The sequence below is a fragment of the Vanellus vanellus genome (assembly GCF_965231255.1).
Source record: "Vanellus vanellus genome assembly, contig: HAP1_SCAFFOLD_34, whole genome shotgun sequence".
NCBI classification, from domain to species: domain Eukaryota; kingdom Metazoa; phylum Chordata; class Aves; order Charadriiformes; family Charadriidae; genus Vanellus; species Vanellus vanellus.
In genome coordinates, this window is record NW_028128340.1 from 2,847,584 (window position 1) to 2,873,594 (window position 26,011).

Below are 26,011 nucleotides of genomic sequence, written 5' to 3' on the forward strand. Positions count from 1 at the left end.
TCACGGCAGCTCTGCTGGCAGCCATAACTGCTCGTGCTAACGAACTCCCTGCAGCATTGGCTAATCACTTTCCACAGGAGGAGAGATGTGGATGTGTGATGAATAACTTGTGCGGATTTCAGGTAGGCTGCGAGTGGTCTAATCATTTGCACGTGGCTGTTTCTTCCCAGGCTCAGACACTTGGACGCCCCTGGAGGAGCAGTTGTTTAAAGAGGCTTTTTATGTGCATAAGAAGAATTTCCACCTGATCCAGAAGAAGGTAAAGCCGTTAGACCAAGGCGGGTTGCGGGTTGTTAGTGTGGAGGGGAGTTTTAACCCAGAAAAGTCATCTTTTGAACGGCGTGTCGGAATCCTGTCCTTGGGATGCAGCTTCATGCTAAAAAGACACCGGTACGAAACATAATTTTCCTAATGTGTAATTACCAAAGAAATTGAATCTCTCCGGTACAAAATATGGGAAATATTAAAAGAATAATGACACATTCCGCTGACCATCGGCACGAAACGTACAGTTCTGCCCTCCCAAGGCTTCTTTACGGCCCTTTCAGAAGAAGGGGGCTCGTTTTCGGCCTGATCTCACCTGTGCATTGTGCTGTGGGGACTGCAGACAGAGGGGGGGACAGACAAAGAGCACTGGATAGATTTGTTGTGGGTCTGTGCCTTCAGTGTTTTCCTGCAGTATTTCCCTCATCGATCGCTTCTGGTTTTTTCCTGACAGATTCAGACGAAGACCGTGGCCCAGTGTGTGGAATATTACTACACCTGGAAAAAACACGTCAGGTTTGGCGCCACCCGACCAGGACAGACAGCCAAAAGGCTCCAGCGAGGCACGGATGAGGTGGAGGCGGCTGAAGAGAAGGTAAGAGAACTGCCGGGGGTGGGTGCGAGATGCCCCATGGACGCATTGTCTCGGGCTCTGGGAAACGATCCCCTTTGCATTAAACTTGCTTCTGATGATTTTCGGGGATGTTTCATGACGTCCCAGTGCTCCGTCACAGGAACTGCCGGTGATCCGCCTCTGTGTGGGTCTTGCCAAAATGTTCCTTGCCAGGAAGCAGAAATGTGGCTCACAGAAATACATATTATTTAGGGTTTTTTTTTGATGGCAGCCACTGGGTAAGCATGTCACTTCAGTTCTCTGTAATTCTACTGTTCTGCTGAGGACAGTAGAAATAATATGGTTTTTCTTTCACCATCTGTCTTTGCACCCCATCCTCCCCGTCGAATTTCAGCATTGTTTTGGCTGTTTTAGCATTTGGAGGAGCTCAGCGGGGCAGGCTGGGGCTGATAGAAGGCGTTCCACCCAGCACACAAATAAACCCCTCACTGCCTGGGCCGTTTGGGGATGTTTCCAGCCAGTTTTTCGCTTTAGCTGTCCCCCTTGCTGAGGAGCAGGAGAAATGAGCACAAGCTGTCTGGTTTACAGGCTGGTTGCAGCCCAAAGAAGAGGCGCCGGCTTGGGCCCACCAAGAAGCAGAAGAGCAGCGAAAAGACGCCCCGTGGCACAGGCAGTCCCTCCCGCCATCCCGGGGACGCTCCGCGCGGGGTTGGAGGCGCAGGCGATGCAGCTGGGTTTCCCTGCGGGCAGTGTGGAAGGTGAGCTGCTCGCTTTTTCTTCTTGAAACTCACTGCTTTGGGCTCAAACAGATGGAAACTCTCCGAGATGGCCGGGGGGGAGCAGAACTAAGGGCAGCTGGAGGATTCCCCCTGTCCCGCCGCCACCTGCTGCTTTTGTTGGACTTTTAGCTGAAACCGCTGTGTTTTCCTGTGCCTTTGAAGGCCTCACGGTCTCTTCCCTGAGGTGTTGGGGCACCTGTCCCGCGCCGCACGTGGCCACGTGTTGTCACCACCATTTGTTTAATAGCCTCTTTTCCTCTGCGCCCGTTGGAGCAACGAACCTGTCGGGATTGTTCCTGCTCAGTTCCATCCTCCTCCCGTCTCCCCTACACTCGGGGCTCCTCCGTCTCCCGCTGACTGCAGCCACAACGGTTTCTCTCTCTCACTTTGAAGGCCCTTTCCTCCCATTACAGGCTCGGGGCGGTTCATCTCCTTGGGCGAGAATCCCAGCGTTTCTCCTTTGTTTGGCTGAGAAAAAGGTTCCACTGAAGTTCCTTCTTGCGGTTTGCGGCCCGAGGTCTCCCGCGCTGCAGTCGCTCGTGCCAAGCGACATTGCTCGTGCCACGCAGAGCCACTCGAGTTTCAGTCCGACCCGATTTTGATCCATCGTGATGTTAATTCTCCTATTTTAATCCCCAATGATCTGCCGTGTTTAACCAACGAGGTCCCACCCAGCCGGGGGTACCGGCAGAGACTGTGTGGCACCACGCAGCAAAACGCACAAGAAACTCACAAAATTAGAAGTAATGAAACGTCGTCTAACAAATTTTTTTTTCTTAGAAAAGGAGTTAAAAATCCCCGTTTGTTTTTTCCCTTCCAGGGTGTTTGGGACAGTCAACGGGAGGAACGCGCATGTGAAATACCATCGCCCACGGGAGGATCGGAAGGCCCTGGGGACGTCTTCAAAGGGCGGCGAAGCCGGCAGAAGCCCAGAGGGTGACCTCCTCCCGTTGGCAACTGGGCAACTGCCGGTGCAGCCCAGCAACCAGGTCCCTTTCCACCACTAAGAAAACCCCACCCACCATCTCTCGCCTCCAGCAGCGCCTGAGCTCTGCGGAGGGTCCACCACCACGAGGTCACCCCCGCTCCAGAAAGACCCAGAAGATAAGAACAGCAGAGAATAAGGTATTGTATTTAATAGTGTTTCCCCCTTAGGTGATAGTGACGTGTAGATTTTCGGTCTTAGTTAGGCATCTTTTAGCTCTTAGTTTTAGGCTTTAGTGTTGTTCTGATAGGAGTAAGGTTTGTTGCTCTTCTGAGAGGAGTAAGGTTTTTTTTTTATGTGTTCTCAATTTATTAAATTGAGCTGTTGAACGTTCAAGTCCTGGGGCTGCTCTTGCTGGGTTTGAGCCAGAAATAATCGAAGCCGTCAAAACCCGTTCTGTGCGGTTGGTGGTGCGAAGCAAAGGAGAACCTGGGCCTGCGCCACACAGTGCTGTTCCCGGGTTGGTTTTCCCACTGGAGAGCGCAGCGGCACTGCCATGACAAAGCCGGCAGCAGGATTGGGGCGGGTGAAGGCGTTGGATGTCTGCGAGGCCTCTTGGTTATTTGCCAGAGTCGGCGTTGGCCTTTCGTGCTGCGCTGTAGCGCCCATCGGTGTTTGTTTGCACAAATAACGCAGCGTTTGGCAGTGACAATGGTGGTTGGGTTAGTTCAGGGAATGACATCTAAAGAAGGGGGCTGGTCTCTGCTGGCGGTGTACCGGGAGGGAGAAAAGGTTTACTTTTCGTTGCCAGGCCACCTGATTTTCATGGCTTTGTTTTTTTTTTTTTTTTTTTTGTTTTGGTTTTGTTTTTTTTTTTTTGTGTGGCTGAATATTCCCGCCCGGTTGAAGCAAATCTGTATTTTGGTTCTGTTTTGTCTTTAAAGTATTGATCTTCAGGTCTGGGCCATGGTAAACTTCTTTCCCCGAAGCGCCCGCTTTGCAGAGCGGGTACGAACATTCTCCTTTTGTTTCCCATCACTTGTATTTATAAAAAAACTACCCTAAAAGTCAGAAGAGGCATCGGCGTGTTCACACCTCTTCCCTAAGCCTGCTCCTCACTGCCGGTGCTGCCCAAGCGATGCCAAAAAGGCGGGAGTTTGGGAAAAATACCCGGCACCCTATCTAACTGTGGTGTCCAAAACCCCGCGGGTCGATTTAACCCCCCACTGACCCAGGGAAGGGCTCCACGTGCCAGTTCCTGTTCCAAGTCTTGTTGCTGTTTCACATTGATTCTAAAAAATCAGAATGTGGATGCAAGAACAGAATTTGGACCAGATTCTCTGGCACCAGGACAGTGCACCGATGCTCCAGGGCGCTTTCCCCAGCAGCGAAGGCCTGGTCTGGCAGGAGGGCGGTGGCGGGGATGGCGAGGTACTGCCGGCTCAGCCGCCCCACGGCCAGGAAGCGATGCTCGTTCTTCTTCCACCAGCTGGTGCTGTGCTTGCAGAGGGGCTCCAGGATGTAGTTTTCCAGTTGCTGGTGGATCTCGGGCATGCTCTCCATCGGGTCCTACCCCAGAAGGATGTCGTAGCTACTCTGAGACGGGGCGCTGGCGCATGGGTCCTTGCGAGCAGGCAGCTGGCTGCCGGCATCTGCGCCCGTGGCTTTGGAATCTGAGTTTGGCACCCCAGACTGGGTGGCAGATGGGGACTGGTGGTTGCAAACCCACAACAGCGTGGTTCTCACTGGCTGGTGCAACTCGCTTCTCAGGCTGGGGCTGAGAAACTGCATCTCCTTGAAGCGCGGGTCCAAAACAGAGGCGATAACTGCTGGGCTTTCGAGCACTTTCTCGAATGCAGTTCCCTTCAGTTTGGAAGACGGCAGAACACGGAGAATGGCATTACACGCGATCTCCTCCTTGGTGTATTGATTGGACAGGGAATCAGTCAAAAGAGAAAATAAGAAAAATTAATTTGTTTTCTACTTGGATGGCAGAAATCTACGAGAGGCAATAGAAGTCGGATGGTTGAACAAAATCTTGCATGGCTTTGAGTTTGCCCTGAGCTGACAGCTGCAAAGCCTATTGTGAAACCTACTCATTTTTGTGATCGTAGTGATTTTTGTTTGTGTTTTGTTTGGATGTCTTAAGAGTATCGTTATCAAGCAATTATCTCCCCCCCAGCCCCGCCATGCCCACCAGCAGCAACGGGCCGATGGGATCCTCAGCTGTCAGGTGGGGGGCAGCGGCACCAGGGCAGGGAGGGCGATGCCTGGTACCCCCGGGCGGGCCATGCCGACGGTGTGGCTGGAGAATGCTCCATGGCTGCTCACTGCGGCATTTCTCATGGCTGGGGGGAAACACGTTGGGAGCAGGGGGTGGGGGTGAATGGGGGAGGCAAAGCATCTGCAAGGGGCTGTGAGGGCCATGGAAAGGGGAGTGAAGGGCATCTGCAAGGTTGGAGGGGGTAAGGAGGGTGGTAGGTGTCTAAAATAGGGTGCTGGGGGTGTGCAAGGAGGGGGGACAGCAGGCCGCTGAAAGGGGGTGTAAGGCATCAGCAAGGCATCTGCAAGGCAGAGGGGTGGGGGCTCAAAGGGGGAGGCGAGGGGTACCCAAGTTGGGTGCGGGAGGGATGTGAGGAGGGGAGGAAGGCACCTGGGCAATGCCTGTTGGGGGTCTCCCCACCAGACCCCCCCTCCTCCGCATCTCGATGTGACCCCCTGGTGATGCTGTGGCCCTTCAGAGCAGGGGGATAAAGGCCACTGTCCCCACAGAGCCCCATGCCACCCGGTCACCTCAGCTATTGTCCCACCGGGCGCTTGCACGGATGCGCCCGGTGTTGGGGTGCAGGCAGGAGGTGGCTGGGTGGTCCCCCCCTCTTTCTGCATCTCCTTGGCCCGGGGGAGGGCCTGTCCGCCCCCCCGCTGCACCCATGGGACCCAGCTGCAGGAGGTGCTCTCGGGGGCAAACGAGAGGTGGGGAATTAATTAATCTGCCCTGAAATTACAGCTCACGGGAAAGACTGAGAGGAATTTGCGTCTCTGCCAGCAAGGGAAGACGGTCACGTCCTGGTGATGCTCAGCTGTGACCTGCGTGTGTCCCCCCCTCACAGCCCCACTTTGGGGCTCTGGAGATGTGTCCTCTCCCAGGTCCAGTCCCCGTCACAGCCCAAATCCTGGCTCAGGAGCCAGAGGGGTCCCTGCAGGGGACGGTGCTGACCCCCACGATAGCAAAGGAGGGAGCCACAGGACCGGTGGCTTCGTCTGGGTAGGATGGAGATGGAGAGGGGCGAGGAGGGGGGTTTCCTGCTCCACCACTAGAGCAGCTCCCCCAGTTTGGCCCCTCATCCCCTTATAACACTGGGATCAGTGTTATTAATTACACTTTGCGCGAGATTAATTACATCAATCCTCCCTCCTGCTGCTGGTGGCCAGTCCAGCTTGCGAGTGACGGAATGAGGGGGCTGAGATGGGAAGTTTGCCTGCTCGTGCGATGCTTTTGGCCTCCCCTGGCACCGGGAGGACTCAAAGCCGGACCTGAACCTCTGCTTTGTGCTTTTCCTCATCCTCAATTACACCAACACTTCCCCAGGGAAAGATTTTTCTTTCTAACTGGAGGAGTTGCACTGAGACAGGTAAACTGAGGCAGGACAGTCAAAAGTCCCTCTCTCTCCTGCTGGGACCCTGCAGCAAAATAATAATTTGGAGAAGTTTTCTTGAGAGGGAACAACACCCTCTGCTCCGAAACTCAAAAGTGAGCTTGCCATCCCCTTTCCCAGCCCAGTTTCGATGATTTGATGTTTTCCAGGCGCCTGGCAGCAGCGGAGAAGGACAAAGAGGGAAGGCGAAGTGTCTGCAAGTGCTGGTACCCATCCTGGGATGGGATAATTTGCTTTCTGGAGGCATCTCTCCATCCTGCTCCATCCCATCCCAAGCCCACGCGTCCACAGATCCCATAGACTTATTAAATCCTTAAATCCTCCAGCGATTTCCTCAATGAAATAACCTTTCTGAGTCCATTTGGGTGTCTTAATCGGGAAAAAGAGGGTTTTGAGTGGCACCGTTTCCTTCGGTGGCATCTCTGTGCGAGGTTTGCCGCGATTTCTGCTGCAACAACTGGGGAAGGGCGATGGGATTCTCGGAGTGTCTTGCCACGGACCCGCTTGGCTTCTTTCTCCTGTATTTGCGCCTGAAGCTTTAATACTAAATAATAAAAAAGCAGCAGAGATCTGAGCTTGGATCCCGATGGGATTTTAACGGATTAGACCTCATTGTCACCCTCCTTCGCTGTGTTATTTTACATCCCATGTCACCTTTCAGGGCGAGCCGGGGCTGTCAACCTTTGTGCTGAGCAGCGTCGGGGAGGAAGTTCATGACAGCAAATGAATCTGTAGGCTGGAAATGAGGGATTAGCTCCGCTCGGAACATAAAGAAGGGCTGGAGATAGCTGGCGGAAGCGAGGAGAGTAAAACATGGGGCTTCCCTGGACATTTCCGTACGGCGTAGAACTTGGTCTGGCTAATGAGGGTTTATGGAAGCCGCGAAGGGACGGAGGCTGTGCCGAAGGGAGACCTCCCTGAAACACCCTGATTTGATGCAGGAAATGTTGATGAAGATCAGGGCTGCCCCATAACGGGCATTTCCCCAATGGTTTGTGCCTCACGTGGTCTTTTGGCAGTTTGGGCTTTCAAATACACCCAAACACTGTGTAACACCTTTTGCCCTGCCGAGATGCAGCGTTTCCACCCCTTTTCTCTATTCTGGAGAGTTTTTCCTCAAAACAGAGCAGGTTTCTCCCCATTCGCTAAGTTTTCCAAGCGGGATCAGTATTGGGGTGTATAGCTTTAAATAACTGCCAGGGTCACCCTGAACATTCCGATCCCAGCAACGGTCGCTGTTTATGTGCTGGAGATGGTGCAGACTGGGAGTCACTGGGCTGCAGTCGGAGGGTTTGGTCCTCTGATTGATCTGGAGGCTCAGTTATCCCCCAAAACCGGTGACCGACTTGAGGATGAAGCAGGAGGAGCGTCCCAAAATGACACTTCTGGAAGAGTTACAGGTGGGAGGGCTGTGCCGAGGGTCTGCGCATCCCCCAAAAAGGGGGGGAGACTTCCCAAAATCCCACTGGCATGTCGCCAGAGCAGGGAAGGATGCGGGGGGACGATGCTTTGTGCCCTGCCGGGGGCAGGTTTAGCATCGTGGGTGGGAGCACGGAGCCAAAATGGTTTCTGAGAGAGAAGCAGACTTTCCCCATGTTGCTCGGGGGGGATTTGGGGAGCTGTGATGCCCAAATCGCTCCGTTTATTCCCACTCTGACACCCCTGTAACACACTCAAGCTCGCTGTTGTATTTAAATTGCGATTTTATTTCAATTGTGATTGTATCTAAGTTGCGATTTAATTTAAACAGTGATTTAATTCAAATTGGGGTTTTATTTCGGTGGCGATTTTACTTAAATTGTGATTTAATTCAAATTGGTGTTTTACTTAAGTAATGATTTTACTAAAATTGCCATTTAAAGCGATTTGATTAAGCCCCTTTTGTCCCGTGCCTTTTCTGAGGATGGGGTTTGGGTTTTTGAGTTTTTTTTCCGGTAAATCTGGAGGGGAGTAGACGCATTGCTAAGAAGGGACGGAGGGTGGTGGAGATCGTTGTGGGAGAGAGGACGGGAAAGCCACAGGCGCGTCATAATCCGGCTGCCGGGTGACGCGGGCGAGTGCCGGGAGGTGGCGGGGAGGTCGCAGCAAGTCGGCTTTGAAATTAGTACTCGGGGGCCAGAAAAAACTCATTCCCAGATGGGAACGTTTGTTCCTTTTGCTCATTAAATTAACTGGTGAGCGGGAGGTGTGAGCTTCCCGAGTGTTGCTGCTGCGCGGCAGCAGATGATGCCATTCAGTCGAAGCAGGGATTTGGGGGATAAAAAGCAGATTTCTGGTGTTTTGCTCTTCTCTAAAGAGAAGGGTTTCCTGGAGGCCCTTTCAAAGTTGCAGTTGCGACTCGAGTGTGAGACGTGGTTGGGTTTTTATTTCTTTGAGCGTGGTGATCCCGGTGATGCCCTTCCCCAGCCCAGGGGCAAGGGGAGAAGAGAACGCCTGTAATTCTCCTTCAGCTTTTAAGGCACAGATGCTCTTTGTGCAGCGCTGGCAGTGGTATTTCAGCCAAGGAGGGCATTAGCTGTTAGTCTTTGGCTTTTCTTTTGAGGAGAAAAACGCAGTTTTGTGTGGAAAGCAGGCTTGCAGCAAGAGAAGCCCGAGCCTGGTTGTGCTGAAGTCGAAGCTTCACCCTTGCAGATTCTTGAGGGCCTTTGGAGGTTGATGGTGGCCATGTCTTGTGGCCAAGTGCCATCTAGTGAGTCCTGCAGGTATCACTTTTGGAGAATGAAACTGGCTGTGCTCAAAAGTGTGGAGTTGGGTTCCCCCACCCCACTCCACCCCCAGTTTGGAAATCCCTTTTTTAATTTTAATTTTTCGAAAGGAACCACAAGAACGAAGCAGGAGGTTTGGTTTTGGTTTGAAACACTCAACTGTCTCCCCTTTTAGTAAATCCTTCCAGACTCACGGTATATACAATACAGGTGACATTACAGGTGGTTTTATTTGGGTATGGGAATAAAAACCTCCAAGTCCGTGTTTTTAGGGCTGTGCCTGGAGGAGGAGACACGCAGAGGTGTGATGCTCTTGGGCTCACGTGGCCGCAGGGATGGGTGATGACTGGGAGGACGTAAGGGAGCTCTCCTCACCTGGTCCCAACTTGTATCTTCTTCTCCTCACTAAACAGAGACACGACGAGGAGGCGGTGATTGACCAGGGAAGAACGAGCACCGCTGTCACTATTCACTATGAGAAGGAGGAGCTGGAAGGTGAGTCGGGAGAGGTGCCACCAGCCCCACGCGTTTTTCCGTCGCGCTAAGTCCCTGCCGCGTCCTGTGCTCAGCGTATGCATCACCTGCAGCGAAACGTGGCGTGCTTCTAAATAAACAAGCACAGTTATTTTCACATTGTTTTAATATTATGGCTTTTAGACAGAGGGGAAAAAGCCCCCATGGCATCTGCGGTGTGAGCGTTGGCCACAGAGCTTGGTAGTTCCCAGCTTGTTTTCTCAGAGGCTGCTCTTGGCTTGGAGAGGTCAGGAGAATAATTTGATGGCTGCAGACACAGGGCTGTGATTTTCTTTTTTTTTTGTTCCAGACTTCATTATCACAGGACTGATTGGATCTCCTCTTGTTGCCTTGTGCCATACAAAGATTTTAAAAATAATTACCTTCTGTCGCTGCTTAATGAGCAGGTCTGAGTGTTGTCCAGCCAAAGCTGGAATTTTAGACAAGGGTTGATATTTTCAGGGCACTTTTAGGTGACCCGGAGCCATCGCTTGTTGTTGCTCTGTTGTTGCAAAGTTAAACAGGCTTGGAAAAAAGGATGTCTCTGACATTCAGGGATGCAGTGAAACTAAAATGAAGAGAAGTTGGTGTTTCCTCCTGGGATGGATGCGCTGGTTTAATCGTGGCAGCGGCGTCAACCATCTCCGCAATATCGAGAGTGATGCAAACACTGCTTTTTTCGCAGGCCACCGCACCCTGTCCGTGGGCGTGCGGATGCCGCTGGTGAGGCAAAGCCACCGGCGCCACCGGCACCACCGACCCCACCGCCAGAAGCATCGGAAGAAGGAACGGGAGAAGGACTGTGCCCCAATGGAGCAGGGCTACCACTGTAAGTCCCGCCGCAGTGTTCACGAGCCTTCTCGGGGCTGCGTGGGTGCCGGGGTCCTCTGCAAGCAGGTCTGTGTGGCTGATTTGTGTGGTTTGCTGTTCTTCTGAGGGAAAGTGGCATTATTTGGGAGGCAGTTGAAGGCATAATGGATTGAGGCTGGTCTTCCGTAGAGGGATCCTGCCTTTAAAAATAGAAACGTGGGGAAGGAAAGTGGCCCGTCCTTATGCAGAGGTGCAATAGATGCTTCTCCTTCTCCGTGGCTCTGTGCAAGCCTGGCCAGACCTGGGGGAGAGGGGCTAGCCCAATATTTAGGGCTGAACTGGTGCCGATCGATGGCCACTTTGCGTGTGAGCGTGACGGGTCGAATGCAGGTGTGGTAACGGGATTTATCTTCTACCCCCAGACACCCCATCCCAGCGGGTGCAGTTCATCCTCAGCACCGAGGAGGACGAGCAGCATGTTCCCCACCACTTGTTCACCGAGCTGGATGAGATCTTCCTGAAGGCGGGTGAAGATGCCGAGTGGAAGGAAACGGCAAGGTAAATCCCTGCCGCCGGCTGCGGTGGCGGCCGTGGGCTCTGCCTTCCGCTCTCTGGAACGCGAAGCTTTTGCAGCTGCAGGTGCCGATGCGCGGAGCCTTCTCCTCTTGCCGCCCCATAGCTGCACCGAAGGGGTTGCAGAGCTGAGGCTGTTTTCTTGCAACGGGGCTGATCGTGCCCAATGTCCGCAGGTGGCTGAAGTTTGAGGAGGACGTGGAAGATGGTGGCGAGCGCTGGAGCAAGCCCTACGTGGCCACGCTGTCCTTGCACAGCCTCTTTGAGCTGCGGAGCTGCATCAGCAACGGGATGGTGCTGCTGGATGTTTGTGCCAACAGCATTGAAGAGATCGCAGGTACTGAGCACGCTGTGTCCCGCCGGGAACGGCTGAGCTCAATTTGCCGCGGTGCCCTTCACTCCCGTATCAAACCCTGCCCCAATGGCACATCCTTTTCCAGAAGTCGCGCGGTGTTTTTAAATCGTGGGTTGCTTTTTGGATGTAGACTGGGTGTACAACAGTCACATCAGCTTTTTCTCCCAGTATGGGAGCCTTTTGAAAGCAATTTGTGGGGTCAGAGAGGCGATTAGAGAATATTCTCTGGCCAGAAAGGAGTGTCAGGGCTTGGCAGGCTGCTCTTAGGAACACGGAGTCTGCCTAAGAGCTGAACCTCCTTAAATAAGCTACTTACTACAAGCTGTTTCCTCCCGTTCTTTGTTTTGTTTTTTTCCTATTGCCTTAACATCCAGGATTTAAGAGCTTTAAAGGCAGAGTTTATATGGCAGGTGACCAAGCAGCATATTTCTGTGGGGAAGATAATTGAAGTTACTTGAAAAAGCGGCTTTGGAGAAATTATCTTTGACTGGCAGGTCTCCATTCAGCCCTTGCAAGAGCTGGAGAAATCGGAGCCGTTATTAGCACGTTTCTCCCTGTGTTTGGCAAATTGCAGTCGATGGGCAAAGGAAACTCTGGGAAAGTCTGTGCTAGAGATTGCTTATAATTTGTTGAAATGTGTCGAGTCTAGAGAGTCTGTCTAGAAACGCCAGATTGGGCAAAAAAATGTCATTATCTAGGATTGGGAATAATTATCTGAGCGGAGTGATGAATAAGCACTTTGATGATGGCTTTTAGCAAAAGAGAATTCTTCCTTTCGCTGCAAAGGCTGAACTGCGTTAAAACGTCTTGCTAAGCAAGGCTGAGCCCGCGTTAGGGTATCCTGCGTGGTGCAGCTTTCGCCGGGGGCTTGAGGGTTCGGGGCTTGGGGACTTTCTGCTCTGACGGCTTCGTTTCCCGTTGCCATCTCCAGATATGATCTTGGGCCAGCAAGAGCAGTCTGTGGAGTTTGATGAGCGCATGCGGGCAAAAGTTCGAGAAGTGCTTTTGAAGAAGCATCACCATCAGAACGAGAAGAAAAGAAACAACCTTCTCTCCATCGTCTGCTCATTTGCTGACACGAGCAAGAAGCAGTTAGACGTGCATCCCCTCGACAAGCCAGGTGAGGGTTCCTGCAGGGTTTGGTACCCGGTGAGGGTTTCTGCCAGGCTTTGGCACCAGGTGGAGGTTTCTGCAGGGCTTTGGCCCCATTAGACTTCTCCTGGCAAAGAAGCGTCCCGATTGCTCCTTGCCTGTCTTTCTGAGTGTCTTTCTTTCTCCTCCCAGCCCAAACACTCACTCCTCACCCATCTCCCACCACTGCAGAAGCTAAAAATGGGGTGAACTATGACAGCAATGCGATGGATCTAAGCAAGGTGAGACACTCGTAGCTTTCTTACGCCTTTAGGGCCAGATTTGCTCTTGCAAACTTGGCTGCAGAGTGTTCTGCAGAGTGCTGTGGGCTTTGCTTTTGGGGTAATGGCCTGAAAATCCCTTGTCGTGCCCAGGCGGAGCTGCGCTTCATGAAGAAAATTCCCACCGGGGCTGAAGCGTGCAACGTGCTCGTAGGAGAGCTGGATTTCCTTCGCCAGCCCATCGTGGCATTTGTCCGCCTGAGCCCAGCTGTCCTTCTCTCGGGCATGACGGAAGTTCCCATCCCAACGAGGTCTGAATGAAAAGCGCAAAGTTTTTATTTAAAAAAAAAAACAAACACCACAACAAAACACCAAATTCACGCATCAGTTGGGTGTCCCAGGGGAACACGGCCAGTGGGAGCAAGCACGTTTCTCCCACCCACATCTCCTTGCTTTCATTTCTCCCTTCCCTGCTGGAGCTTTTAAACCCATTGGCCAATTTTAATGAAAGTTGGCCCAAAATTCAAATTTGCATTTGGTTTTGATGCATTTCAAATTCATCACCGGAGTCGGTGAGCCTACATGTCCCCCCTGGAGCCATGCTCTGGGCTGGGAGCTCCCAGGGATTTCCTTGGGCGCCCTTTGAGTGAGGCCATGTTCTTCTCTCTCATTTTGGTTTTCTTGCCTAGGTTCCTGTTTGTTTTGCTTGGACCAGGAGGAAAAGCCCATCAGTACCATGAGATCGGCAGGTCCATGGCTACTATCATGACGGATGAGGTGTGACGAGATAAGAGATATCTCCGGGTCATTTTTTGGGGCTTTCTTCACCTCTCCCTGTCTCTGTAGTAGTGAGGAAGAGGGTTTGCTGTCCCTCTTAGCTGCCTGCTGGAGGCTAAAATCCCACCTGGGCTGCAGCCCGCGCCTCATCCTTCTCCCCAGGGTCCCTAGCATGCTGTCCCCAGTGGTGGCATTGCCAGGGCCAGTGAAACTTCTCCTCTTGAAGCAGAAGGCTGTGATGTGCCACAGGAGACGGAAGCCTGGTGGAGATGGTTACAAATACTGTGATGCACAGATTTTTCCTTTGGGGGGAATATTTCCTGCCATTTCAATCCAACAGGCGATTTGGGGGAAATGACCTTGCATTTAGCCAAGAGCTTATTGCACTGGTTAGGACATCCGAGATGGGTCATCCTCTCACCAGGTTGTCTCCTACGGCAGGTTTTCCACGACGTTGCCTATAAAGCCAAGAACCGGGCTGACCTGGTGGCTGGCATCGATGAGTTTCTGGATCAGGTCATGGTTTTGCCGCCAGGAGAGTGGGATCCCTCTATCCGAATTGAGCCCCCGAAAAACGTCCCTTCGCAGGTGGGTGCTGCGGCAGAAGGAGGCACGAGGGGGACGGGCAGGAGGGCAGCACGGCTGGGGGTGCTGCTCAGGGGCCCAAATTCACAGGTCACGTACCCAGCCCAAAAAGCAAAACAAGCCAGTGGCTGCAAAGACATATCTTTATCTTATTTCCATTTTAACAGGAAAAAAGGAAGGTGCCAGAAGCTCTCGATGACAGTGCTTCTCACAGCAAGCCGGAGAAGCACAGCGGTCCTGAACTGGAGCGGACAGGAAGGTGTGAACTGAAATAGTTTGGTGGGGTGTTTTTCTGTTTGCCCCTAAAATCTGAGTGCGCACCTCCCTTCTAGCAGAGTTTTGGGGTGAACTGGGTCGGTGAAGGGGCTCCAGGTTCCCAGCTTGGTCCCCTGGGCTGGGCGGGTGGGACATTTGGGCAGCTGGGCTGAGCCACAGCATGGTTGCACAGAGGTTTTCTTGCTTTGGGGTGGAAGCAGATGTGTAAGTACCTCCAGGTAGAGCTCTGCTGCTTCTCAAAGTGAGGGACTGTTGCAATAAGAGGGGACGGGCTCTCAGGTTTGGTCTCTTTTTCTTTTTGTTGGAGGGGTTTTTTGTATGCCTCAGTTTCTACTGGGGCTAAAATGGAAGAAGGAGACTTCTTTTTAGCAACGGAAGTTACTCTGTGCTTGTGATTGTCCTTCCTCAGCCAAGAAAACTTAACGTGGTCTTCCACGATAATGTTTTTTTGTTGTTTTTTTTTTTCCTTCCTCCAGGCTCTTTGGAGGTTTGATCCGGGATGTGAAGCGAAAAGCCCCCTGGTTCTGGAGTGACTTTCGGGATGGTCTGAGCCTGCAGTGTCTGGCGTCCTTCCTCTTCCTCTACTGTGCCTGCATGTCCCCCATCATCACCTTCGGGGGACTGCTGGGGGAGGCGACCAACGGCCACATAGTGAGCACCTCTCTCTGTTGGGTGGCACGGGGGAGGACAAAACTCATGCAAAAGTCCTTGCTGCAGTGAATTTGCACTTGTTTTTTTCCCTCTAATGATTTAATTACTCACTGCTGCCTCTCTTCCCCGGACAGAGTGCCATGGAGTCGCTGCTGGGCGCATCCATGACCGGCGTGGTGTATTCCCTCTTTGCTGGCCAACCTCTCGCCCTTCTTGGCAGCACCGGCCCCGTCCTCGTGTTCGAGAAGGTCCTCTACAAATTCTGCAAGTAAGGCTGGCTGCTGCGGCCAGGTGCTGCGAGCGCCTTCAGAAGGCAGGGATGGAGAAAAGATGTTTTTCTTAGTGGTAGTTGGTAGATTTAAGTTGTCTTCTGTGTCACAGACATCACGCGCTGCTGCTTTAGTATGTGACGGTGCAGGAGCCCTCGGTCTCTGAAGGTTGGATGGGGTGGTCCGGGGTTTTTAGGGTTAAAGTGAAAGAGCAGGAGGAGGAGAAACCACAAGGATATGGATGCCCGAGCTGGGCTGCACAGGGAAGATGAGACAAATGACTCTGGTTTGGGAATGAGGGAAGATTTGCTTTCCTCTCAGTACAAACTCGGGCACTTTTTTGCATGATTTTTGCTGGAAGTGGAAATATATTTTACCCACATATCCAAAGAGTTTTCTGGTCCAATGTTTTGATGATTTTTGAGAAAGCAGGAGCTTTTCAGGCGAAATGGATATTTTCCATGACAGTCTTTTTGTTGTGGCAACTGTGATGGGAGATTAACCCCCCTTTTTGCAATTAAATTTATTACGAAGCCCCAGCTTGCTGGCAGCAGGTAACTGGGTGCAAACCCAGCCGGTTTCGCTGTTAGGGCATCGGGGTGATGTGGGAGAACACCACCTTCCGCAACAGGGACCTGACCTCAATTAGCCTCCGAGGCAGGAATGCAGGAAACTGCATTTACCATCCGCAGCCTTGACACGCTCCTGAATTGCTGCCGACTTTCCCGGAAGGAAGGCACGGCTCGGAGCCTCTTGCTGCCCTCTCCACCCTGCGTTTTCTTTTACTTTCCCAGGGACTACGCGCTCTCCTATCTCTCTCTACGGGCGTGCATCGGTCTGTGGACCGCCTTCTTCTGCGTAGTGCTGGTGGCCACCGATGCTAGCTCTTTGGTGTGCTACATCACCCGCTTCACCGAAGAAGCCTTCGCCTCCCTCACCTGCATCATCTTCATCTACGAGGCTCTGGAGAAGCTGAGTCACCTGCGAGTGACCTACCCTGTGCACACGCACAGCAAGCTGGACTTCCTCACCATCTCCTAGTGGGTTTCTTCCTCCTAAAACGCCGCTGCCCCTTGGCAGGAGCTCAGGGCTGCACCTCCATCGCCTTCCCCTCACCCCTGTCTTGGCTTCTCTCCTCCCAGCTGTAAGTGTGAGGCACCGACCCATCCCAGCAACGAAACCCTGCATTTCTGGGAGAGCACCAAGATCAATGTGTCTGGCATCACCTGGGAGAACCTCACGGTGACTGTAAGTGCCCCGAGTCACTGCTTCCTCGTGCCGTGGCCACGGGGTCCAGGGGTGCTGGCCTGGTGCAAAGCTCAGAGCCCTTCAGGTGATGGTGGGCTTCCAACTTGTTCCAGTGCTGCTCTGAAAAGTCGTTACTTCAGTCTATGGTGTGGGTTTAACCCACTTGGGCCTGGGAAGGAGAGTCCACCTCATCCCCGACATGGTGGGCAATAACTGTCGTCCTCAGGACAGCGGTTCTGTCTGGGAGCAAGGTTCAGTGGGTGCTTTGGTTATTGGAGAAGTTGGAGGACTTAAGTTCATGCTTGAAGGCTGTAATTAGCTTCCTTAATTGGTTCCTAGTAACTCCAGGCCTTGCTTTCTTACTCAGCGCTGTCTGAAGGTACGTGCATAAACTTGCGTGTCTGAGCAGCCCCTTGGGCCATTGTTGCTGGAAGCAGAGCTCAGGCACAGGGTGGGATGCTCTTATGGACATCTTCACCCCCCTTGGCCGTGTCCTGTGAGCCCGCCCCTGGGAAGGGACAATTTGTCTCTTCTCCTTTCCAGCCACTGTTGTCTTAGCCCTCCTTCCCCGTCCCCAAGAGTTTCCAGTGTTTCCTTCCCCTCTGGTGTCTTCTTCAGCCACGGTTACCTGCTGTTCAAGCAGAGGATGTGCCATAGGTCTGTGGTACAGTGTCCCATCACATCTCCTCTCTCCGCTGTCGTGTGTAGTTCCATGTGTCACTTATTCAGCTGCTGCTGATCGTGAAATATAAATCGCCACTGGCAGCAGCAGTCCCGAGGTCACGGATCTTGGAGCAAGATACTCCAAACTCCCTAGTTATCCGAGGTTTCCTTGCCGCATGTGCACTACCTTTGTGTTCTGATGCTCTGTTTCCCCAGGAATGTCGGTATTTGCATGGAGAGTTTCGTGGACCTGCCTGTGGACACAATGGCCCCTACACACCTGATGTCTTCTTCTGGTGCTGCATCCTCTTCTTCTCCACCTTTGTCCTGTCGGGCTTATTGAGGAAGTTTAAAACCAGCCGCTACTTCCCAACCAGAGTAGGTAGAAGAGAGTGGCCAACAGCAGTCTCCACACTCATTTCCCAAAATGGCTTTCCAGGAGCACTAAGCAGTGTTTGCCACCGCTTGGTCAAACTGGGAAATGTTGACCTTGAAGGCCAAACTTCCATGTCCCTCACTCATTTCCAGGAGTGCAAAACGATCGTAGCGTTTCCCACCTGCCTCGCGACCTGCCCCGGAGCAGTTTTTTGCCCAGGCAGTGGGAAATCAGGTCTTCCAAAGTTGGTTGGTTGTTGTTTTTTCGTTTGTGGTTTTTTTTCACCTGGTGTGCCCAAGGGGAAAGTTGATTCAAATGAGGAACTGCCATAGAAAAAGACACAAAAGACACTGTTTCTTCCTTTTGAGGAGTAAATGATGCCTCAGTGCCTTATTCCCATTGTAGCTGTGAGTGCAGCTGTAGTGGCAGACGTCTGTTTCGTTATTTTTTAATATTTATTGGCTTTTTTTTAAAGTTTGAATTTAAACCACCCTTTTCCACCTAATTAAACTTATTTTATTGCCTGACACCAGATCTCGCAGGTACAAACACAGCAACAGCATCTAACCGAGGGATTTGGCTGCATCTTCTCAGAGTGGTGGGAATTTGTTAACCAGCCTTAATGCTGTTGATGTCTTTAACTTTTCCATCTCACGATATGGCCCCGTTTGTGCTGTCCCTTTCAGCTCTGCTTTCTTGCCCCAGGTACGGTCCACAGTAAGTGACTTTGGTGTCTTCCTCACCATCGTCATCATGGTCCTCATTGACTTCCTGGTTGGGATCCCATCGCCGAAGCTCCATGTCCCCCACATGTTCAAGGTAATGGGGTGTTTTCGTGTGGAGCCGCTTTCAGCCCTTGGGGATGCCACAAGGTGATGGTGGGACAGGACAGGGCTGAGTCTGGGGATGCTGGTGGTGTTACCATCTCCTCTTCCACCTCCGAGTGCATCGTTTCCTTCTGGAAAGAGGAAGCCAGACCCAAAACTTGATACCTACAGAAGTATCTATAGGTGCTTGCGATGAGGACGCTGGCACTGCTGAACCCCGTAGGAAAGGGTGACATGAAGGCAGGGCCAGGAGATGAGGCGGCACAGCGATGGAAAGGAAAATCAAAGCCAGTGAAGTGGCTGGGCTGGGAGTTGATCCTGATGTGTGTTTTGGCTTTGTTGCAGCCTACCAGAGACGACCGCGGGTGGTTGGTCAACCCCATAGGGCCCAACCCTTGGTGGACGGTGTTGGCCACGCCCATCCCAGCTCTGCTCTGCACCATCTTGATATTCATGGACCAGCAGATCACGGCTGTCATCGTCAACAGGAAGGAGCACAAGCTGAAGGTAAGGGGCTGCAAGAGCTGACCGCATCCCCACCCCACTCTGGGCTGCAGGTGTGGGGAGAAGCTCCTATGCCAAGTGCTTTGTGAAGGCGTTGGTTTGGGACGTCAGGCTGTGTGGCAGGATGCTCTGCTGGATTAGTGATGTCACAGGGAGCAAACGAGGGGAGCTCAGATGAGCAATCTTTTGGAGGAACAAATTAATTTTCGAGCACTATAGAAGCGTGTTTTTGTTTCAAAACGCCAGCAGGAGCTGGGGGAACGAACTGTTTTGACGCGCTGCCAGGGATAACTCGGGGTCACGCCTTGCTTGCCAGTGGTAGAACTTTCTTTATGAATGAAAATAGTCTTTTTTGTTTGTTTTTTTTTTGAGAAGTAGCTATTGCACAAACCTCCCAAATCCACTTGGTCTGAACTCCTGCCAGATTTTCATGCAAGGTGCTTGCGCAAAGACTGGATCCATCCTTATTTTTGCCAATTCTTCTCTTAAATTTTCAAGAGGGTGACTTGCGCCCAAGTAGGGTTTGAGTCTGAGTCGCGACGTTGTCCTCGCTCTTGTGCTGTGAGATGCTCTGTTCCTTGTTTTGCTGCCCACAGAAAGGATGCGGGTACCACCTGGACCTTTTCATGGTGGCCGTGATGCTCGGGGTGTGCTCCGTGATGGGGCTGCCCTGGTTTGTGGCTGCGACTGTCCTGTCCATCACCCACGTCAGTAGCCTCAAAGTGGAGTCTGGCTGCTCAGCTCCAGGAGAACAACCCAAGTTTCTGGGGATACGAGAGCAGAGAGTCACCGGCTTGATGATCTTTGTGCTCATGGGCTGCTCTGTCTTCTTCACTTCGGTGTTAAAGGTAAGAGGAAAATGCAAAACGCCCAACAAGCGTGAGCTTTTTGCAGGTTTGACAAAAACCATCCCCTCCCTCCAGGCCTGAGTAGGTGTGGAGCAGAGGAGGAGGCGATCCCAAACCTTGAGGCTTGGCCCATGGTGGGAACCAGCCTCAGTTACCCTTTCCACCAGTTTGGTGTCCTTGAGGCAAGTGAGCAGGACAACTGCTTTAATTCCCAGGTGTCTCTCAGGCCCACCTGTGTTTATGGGTTACGACAAAGCGGATTCAGACCAGTACACTGCTCTCTTTCAAGCAGGCAGCACCTTATGGGATGCAATTGGCTCCCCCAAATGCCTCCCAACAGCCTTTCCCAGTAGCTAAACACACCAAAATCATCCCCGTGGGCTTCCTTGTGTGCTCCTCCCACAAAGTCACCGCAGCTCTAGGCTAAAAGGAGGCACTTCGCTTTTGCGTGTTGCCACAAAAATGTGTAGAAATGTTCTTCTGCCGTCACAGAACGTGGCGTACAGTTTCATGGGTGAAATGACCTATTTTCCTCCAACCTTTCAGGAAAACAGGAGTATTCTAATGAAACGTAACTAAAAATTTATTAGATTATTCTAATGAAACGTAACTAAATGCTCTGCCTAAAGCAGAGCATACACTCACTCACTCGCACGCACAAAACCTCTACGGGTTGAGAGCTGAAACATCTCTAACCCTGTGGAAACTGGAAAGCTTTAGGCAATTTTAGGCAGTGCCTCTAGAAGAGAGCAGTAATACTGAAAAAGCAATTAAAAAAATAAATTATTGCATTCTTTTTTTTTTTTTTTAATTTCCCAGTTTATACCCATGCCTGTGCTTTACGGTGTCTTTCTCTACATGGGCGTGTCATCGCTCAGAGGGATTCAGGTACGGACTCTTACAGCGTGCAGCTCCCTGCTGTGTCATCTCCAGAGAAGCAGGAAAAAAGCAGTGGTGTGGGAGAAAACCTCCCCAAAAGCAGGCAGTGAAAGTATTTTGTATAAGGAAAAGATTGGTGGGGGCACAGGAGGTACGTAGGGCGGGAGGACCAGGCAAGTTCAGCGCGCTCTGCGTCACGGTTTGGGACAGGGCAGTGTTTGGTGTGGTGAAAATGGGGGAATTCAGTGCAAAGCGAAGGCGATTTCTACTGCCGGTGGGAATCCTCACTGGGGGATTCAGTGGGCTGAGAAATGGCAAATAACAAACAGAAGAATAGAATATATTAAAAATATATTTTTATAGAAGAACAGGGAGGGGGGGTGAGATGGTCTGAGGAGGACCTGGGGGTGCGGACTGATGAGAAGCTCACCGTGAGCCGGCAATGCGCGATCGCAGCCCAGAAGGCCGACCGCATCCTGGGCTGCATCAGCAGTGTGGCCGGCAGGGCGAGGGGGGGATTGTGCCCTCTGCTGTGCTCTGCTCTGGGGAGACCCCCTGCAGTGCTGCCTCCAACTCTGGGGCCACAGCACAGGAGAGCCATGGACCTGGTGGAGCGGGGCCAGAGGAGGCCCCGGAGCTGCTGGGAGGGCTGGAGCCCCTCTGCTGGGAGGGCTGGAGCCCCTCTGCTGGGAGGACAGGCTGGGAGAGGTGGGGGTGTTCAGCCCGGAGAAGAGAGGTCTCCGGGGAGCCCTCAGAGCCCCTGCCAGTGCCTAAAGGGGCTCCAGGAGAGCTGGGGAGGGACTCTGGATGAGGGAGGGGAGCAATGGGACGAGGGGGGATGGTTTGACACTGACAGAGGGCAGATTGAGATGAGATATCAGGGAGAAATTTTTCCCTGTGAGGGTGGTGAGGCACCAGCGCAGGTTGCCCTGAGAATCTGTGGCTGCCCCATCCCTGGAGGTGTTCAAGGCCAGGTTGGACGGGGCTTGGAGCAACCTGGGCTGGTGGGAGGTGTCCCTGCCCAAGGCAGGGGGTGGGACTGGATGATCTTCGAGGTCCCTTCCAACCTAAACCCTTCTGTGATTCTATAATAGAAGGACGTGGAATAATTGCAATTTGGTGGGCAGCTCTCATGGACACACTGGTTTATAGATGGAGCAAAGGGAAAACGGGTGCTGCTCCCAGGAGGAACAAAGTGGGATCCAGGATTTCTCACTGCACGCGAGATCCTGAAAACTCCTTCCACGTCCCAACAGGGCCGGAAACTTTCCGCAGCCCCAAGGAGTAACTTTTCCGCTTTTATTTTGCAGTTCTTCGACCGCTTGAAGCTCTTTTGGATGCCGGCAAAACACCAGCCGGATTTCATCTACCTGCGGCACGTTCCCTTGCGGAAGGTGCATTTCTTCACCGTGATCCAGCTCATCTGCCTCGTCCTGCTCTGGGCCATCAAGGTGTCCCGTGCTGCCATCATCTTTCCCATGATGGTAAGAGCCGGTGCCGCTCGGCAGCGAGACGTTTGCAGCGTCGGAGTGAGACGTAGCATCATCTCACACCTCAACCCCCTCTTCCTTCTTATTTTGTGAAGGTTTTGGCTCTCGTGTTTGTCCGGAAAGTGATGGACTTCTGCTTCTCAAAGCGGGAGCTCAGCTTTTTGGATGACCTTATGCCAGAAAGCAGGAAGAAGTTGTCCGATGCCAAAAATGAAGCCAAAGAAGAAGAGGTGATGCTTGCTGGGTGCTCGGGGGTGGATGTCTCCCTCGGGCTCTGAGATTGCCTCTTTCCGTCACAGCTTCTTTTGAAATGTTGGGGGAAGATCCGAACTCAATAGAAAGAGATCCTGACAGCCTGGATCCCGCATCATAACCTTGTTTTTAAATTAGCAGTGTGCTTAACACTTGAATAGCGGTATAATTTTTAAAGGTGCCATTTATAATCAACATTATAATTATGATGGAAAGATTTGCTCGTAAGGGTGGTTTTAACCCCCCCCCAAAATGTTTGGAGTGAAAGGTCTTTCCCTGGCTGCGCTAACAGAAGGTCAGAAGGAGAGGGCAGCACGTGGGCTTTGCTGGGTGTTTAGTTTATCTCCACTTCGATCATAGACAGAGAACTTTGATTTGTCCCTTTTTATGTCAGGACTCCCAGGAGATGATGGAAGCTGCTGCTGCAAACTCCGTTTGGCTGCAGCTGGGCAAGACCAGCAGCGCGGATATCCCAAAGCCAAGCAGCGACAGGTAAAGCCCCACCAAGCAGCAGGACCCCCGGCAAGATTAGCCTGAAGTGGGTTGGCAGAATTTTCTCCATGTTTCTTTGCTGAGCATCCCAGCGCCATGCACTCAGCTTGGTGGGAAGAGCAAATTTATGGGCAGGGCGGGCGGCAGAGCGCTGGCACAGGCTGCCCAGAGAGGTGGGGGAGTCTCCCACTCGGGAGCCATTCCAAACCCGCCTGGAGGTGTCCTGTGCCACTGCTGTAGGTGCCCCTGCTCTGACAGGCGTGGGACTGGGGGAGCTCCAGAGGGCCCTTCCAGCCCTGACCAGTCTGGGATTCTGTGCAGAGCCTTTGCACAGAGCTGTAGCTCTGCGGCTCTCCGGCTCGCCTTCCAAACCTCCTCCTCCCGCCCAACCCGCTGTGCTTATGCGCAGCTTTGGTTCTCCTCCCCCCCGTTCCTCTTGCTGGTGCTGATGCGCTGGGTGGCGTCAGTTCCCACAGTCACAGATTGCCGTCTCAAATATTTATTGCAGGACTGATCCTTCGGAGATTAATATCTCGGATGAGATATCAAAAACACCCGTGTGGAAGGCTCTCACTATGAGCACGGAAACAGTCTGAATCTGGGGAGGAAAGAGGTAAAGGATCGCGTGGGAACGTGGCCGTGCTCCTTTGCGAGCGGTGGCACGTGCCTACGGCTTTTTGTATTTTTTTGCCGGCAATGCCGAGCAAGCGGCGAGGGCTGCAGCACACGAACCAGCTCCTCTCTGCTGGCGCCGTCTCACGAGCGGGGCAACAGCCCCACTGATGACGCTCTCCCTCCTTTTCTCTCTCCTCCCTCCCCCCAACTCCAGTTTTCATGTTTAGGAATCTTGACTTTGAAGGAGAGGCGTGAGAACGTGACTCGGGGATGTGCCCACGCAGACATGGGCAGAAACCGCTTTTATTTTGTTTTCCAGTTGGCGGATTCCTCTTTAAGCCACGGCGATGGTTTCAGCTGTCCTTGGTGTGCTTCAGGCATTCCCTCTCTCCAGAGCAGCAAACTGAGGTGCACATGACAGTCAGTGGGAGTTCGGTGGTGTTCCGCCTCCGTGTGTTCGTGTGTGGGTTGTTGCCGCTTTGTAGCGGTAGAGGGACTGCTGCCGCTTCATCGTTCAGTGCTATTTTTTTAATATCTCACTCCTCCTCTTCTGTTTCTCTTTTTTTTTTTATTCCCCAAAAATAAACTCTGAATGTTTCTGTTGTATGTGACGCTTTCTCCACTTTCTTCTTCATCACGACCAGGTTCTCGGGTCTGGCTTGGGGTCCTGCCTTCAGTTCGCCCTTCTGTCTCTCCCTGGCAGGAGAGGGATGCCCTCCGTGGCGGGGCAGCGCGGAGCGCCCGAGCGGTTGGGCCGAGGCGAAGGAAAAGCATTTGCTCCCTGCGCTCCAGTTTTACATTGGAGTTTTGGGGGAATTTTTGTTTGTTTGTTTGTTTTTATGATAATTATTTTTCTTGTTTCGGCTCTGCCGTCAGCCTGGAAGCTGCAAAAGGCAGAAATGGCGCCTTCTCCTCCCCCGGCTGTTAAATTAATATAAGGCAGCGCTTCAGATCAAACCCCTCCAATCCGCCGGGTGGTGGCGGGAGCGGCCAGGCGAGACCTGGGGCTCTGTGTCCCCGGGCTGCCCCTCCGCTGTCCCTCCGCTTTCCTTCCTTTTCCCTCCCTGGCTCTCTCTCTGTGGTGTTTTTTTCTCCTCCCCTCTCCTCGCAAAGCCGCGTCTCTCTCGCAGGGTGGGATGAGCCCGGAGGCAAGTGGGAAGGTGCCTTTTCCTCCTCCTTTTTCCTGCCCCTTTGCAGGAAGAAGCTGTTGAGCAGAGATGGTTCTCGGGCTCTCTTCCCGTCTCGGGGGGGTCGTTGGGCTGCGGCGTGGGGCCGCGGAGCCCGGGAGGAGAGGACAACCCCGAAGAAAAGGTCCCCTTGCCGCCCTCCACCAGCAGCGGTGGGATGGGTGCAGGGACCCTCCTGCCATCGGCTTATCCCGTCCCCTGTGGGAGCCTTTTTCTGCAGCAAACCCACCCAAAGCGACAACGGCACGTTGGTGCTTCTTGCTAAATGGGGAGGGGGGAGAAAAACAAATCTATCAGTTTGCTCTGTAAGGATGGAAGCGGCGCATCCCCAAACAGGGCCAAAATCAGGCGGCTTTTACGGGATGGGGTTTTGCAAAGCGGCTGGTGCCAGTGCCCCACGGTGACGGTCAGAGGGGGAAGAAACTGGTTGAGCCCTTAAAAAGAGGAAAAGAAAAAGGCTCGGAGGAAGGGAAAGGTGCAGCGCCGGGTTTCCTTGCTGCTGTTCCTCCGGGATGCCCGTGCGCGTCCCCTCCACGCTGCCCTCCGGGCAGGACCGTGCTCGCTGCTCCGGCTCTGCCTCCCCGGAGGGGAAAGGTCCCAGAGCAGGAGAGTCCCCGTCTCTCCCCCCTTCCCAAAAGAAACTTTAATTTAATCGTTACGCTGGTGACCCACAGTGGCTGTGGGGCGGGGGGGCTGTGGTACCAGCCCTATTGCTGCCCTGCCCTTAAAATGGAATTATACACTTCTAATATAGGACAATTTGGATTTTTTTTTTCCATTTTGTTTTGCTCCCTGTAAAAGGAGGGAGTGGGTCTGAGCTTCACTCCCTCCTGGCCGGGACCGGGGCCAGAGCCTGGGCTTGTTTTCGGCACGTGCCGGGCATCACTCCAGCAGAGACAGAAAGGAAGAAAATCACCCTGGAGGGAAAACGCGGCCGGTTTTGGGGCAGAGCGGGCTGAGTCCGGCTCTGCATCTCCCCCTTCCCCAGGGGCCACAAAACCTTGGTGGCTGCCTCCAAAATTCCTTACTTAAAAAGTAAAGCAAATTTCCCCGGCACGGCCCTCTTCTGCATTCGAAGCTCGGGGGTTTTTGCTGCTTACAGGGTGAGATTTTTTATTTATTTATGTATTTATTTTTAATTAAATGAAAGCTGAGGTCTTGGTTAACAACGTGACTGAGCCACCTAAAAGGCGTCTGTAACCCCCCGGGCTGACTGTGGGACACAGTGCTGCGCCTGTCCCCCCCTTCGTGCCCCGTGATCCCACGGCCGGCTCCGTAATTTGGGAGGATTTAATATTTCCCTGTGCAGAGGAGAATTTTACGGGGAGGAGGCGGGAGGAGGAATCCCTCTCAAAGCTGCTGCTGGAGTCGCTTTAGGAACCAAAAGAGATATCCCTGCAGTGACCCGCAATGCTTTAGTTGGCAGCAAAGCCCCTTCCCAGCGAGGCGGGACGGGGGCTGCTGTGCGCTTCGGTGCCTTCAAACAGCTCCTCACGTCCCCCGGGGGCCCCTCGAAAGAAGTTTCCTAAAATGATGCGCATAATAGAGATCCTTAAGCGGGGTGGG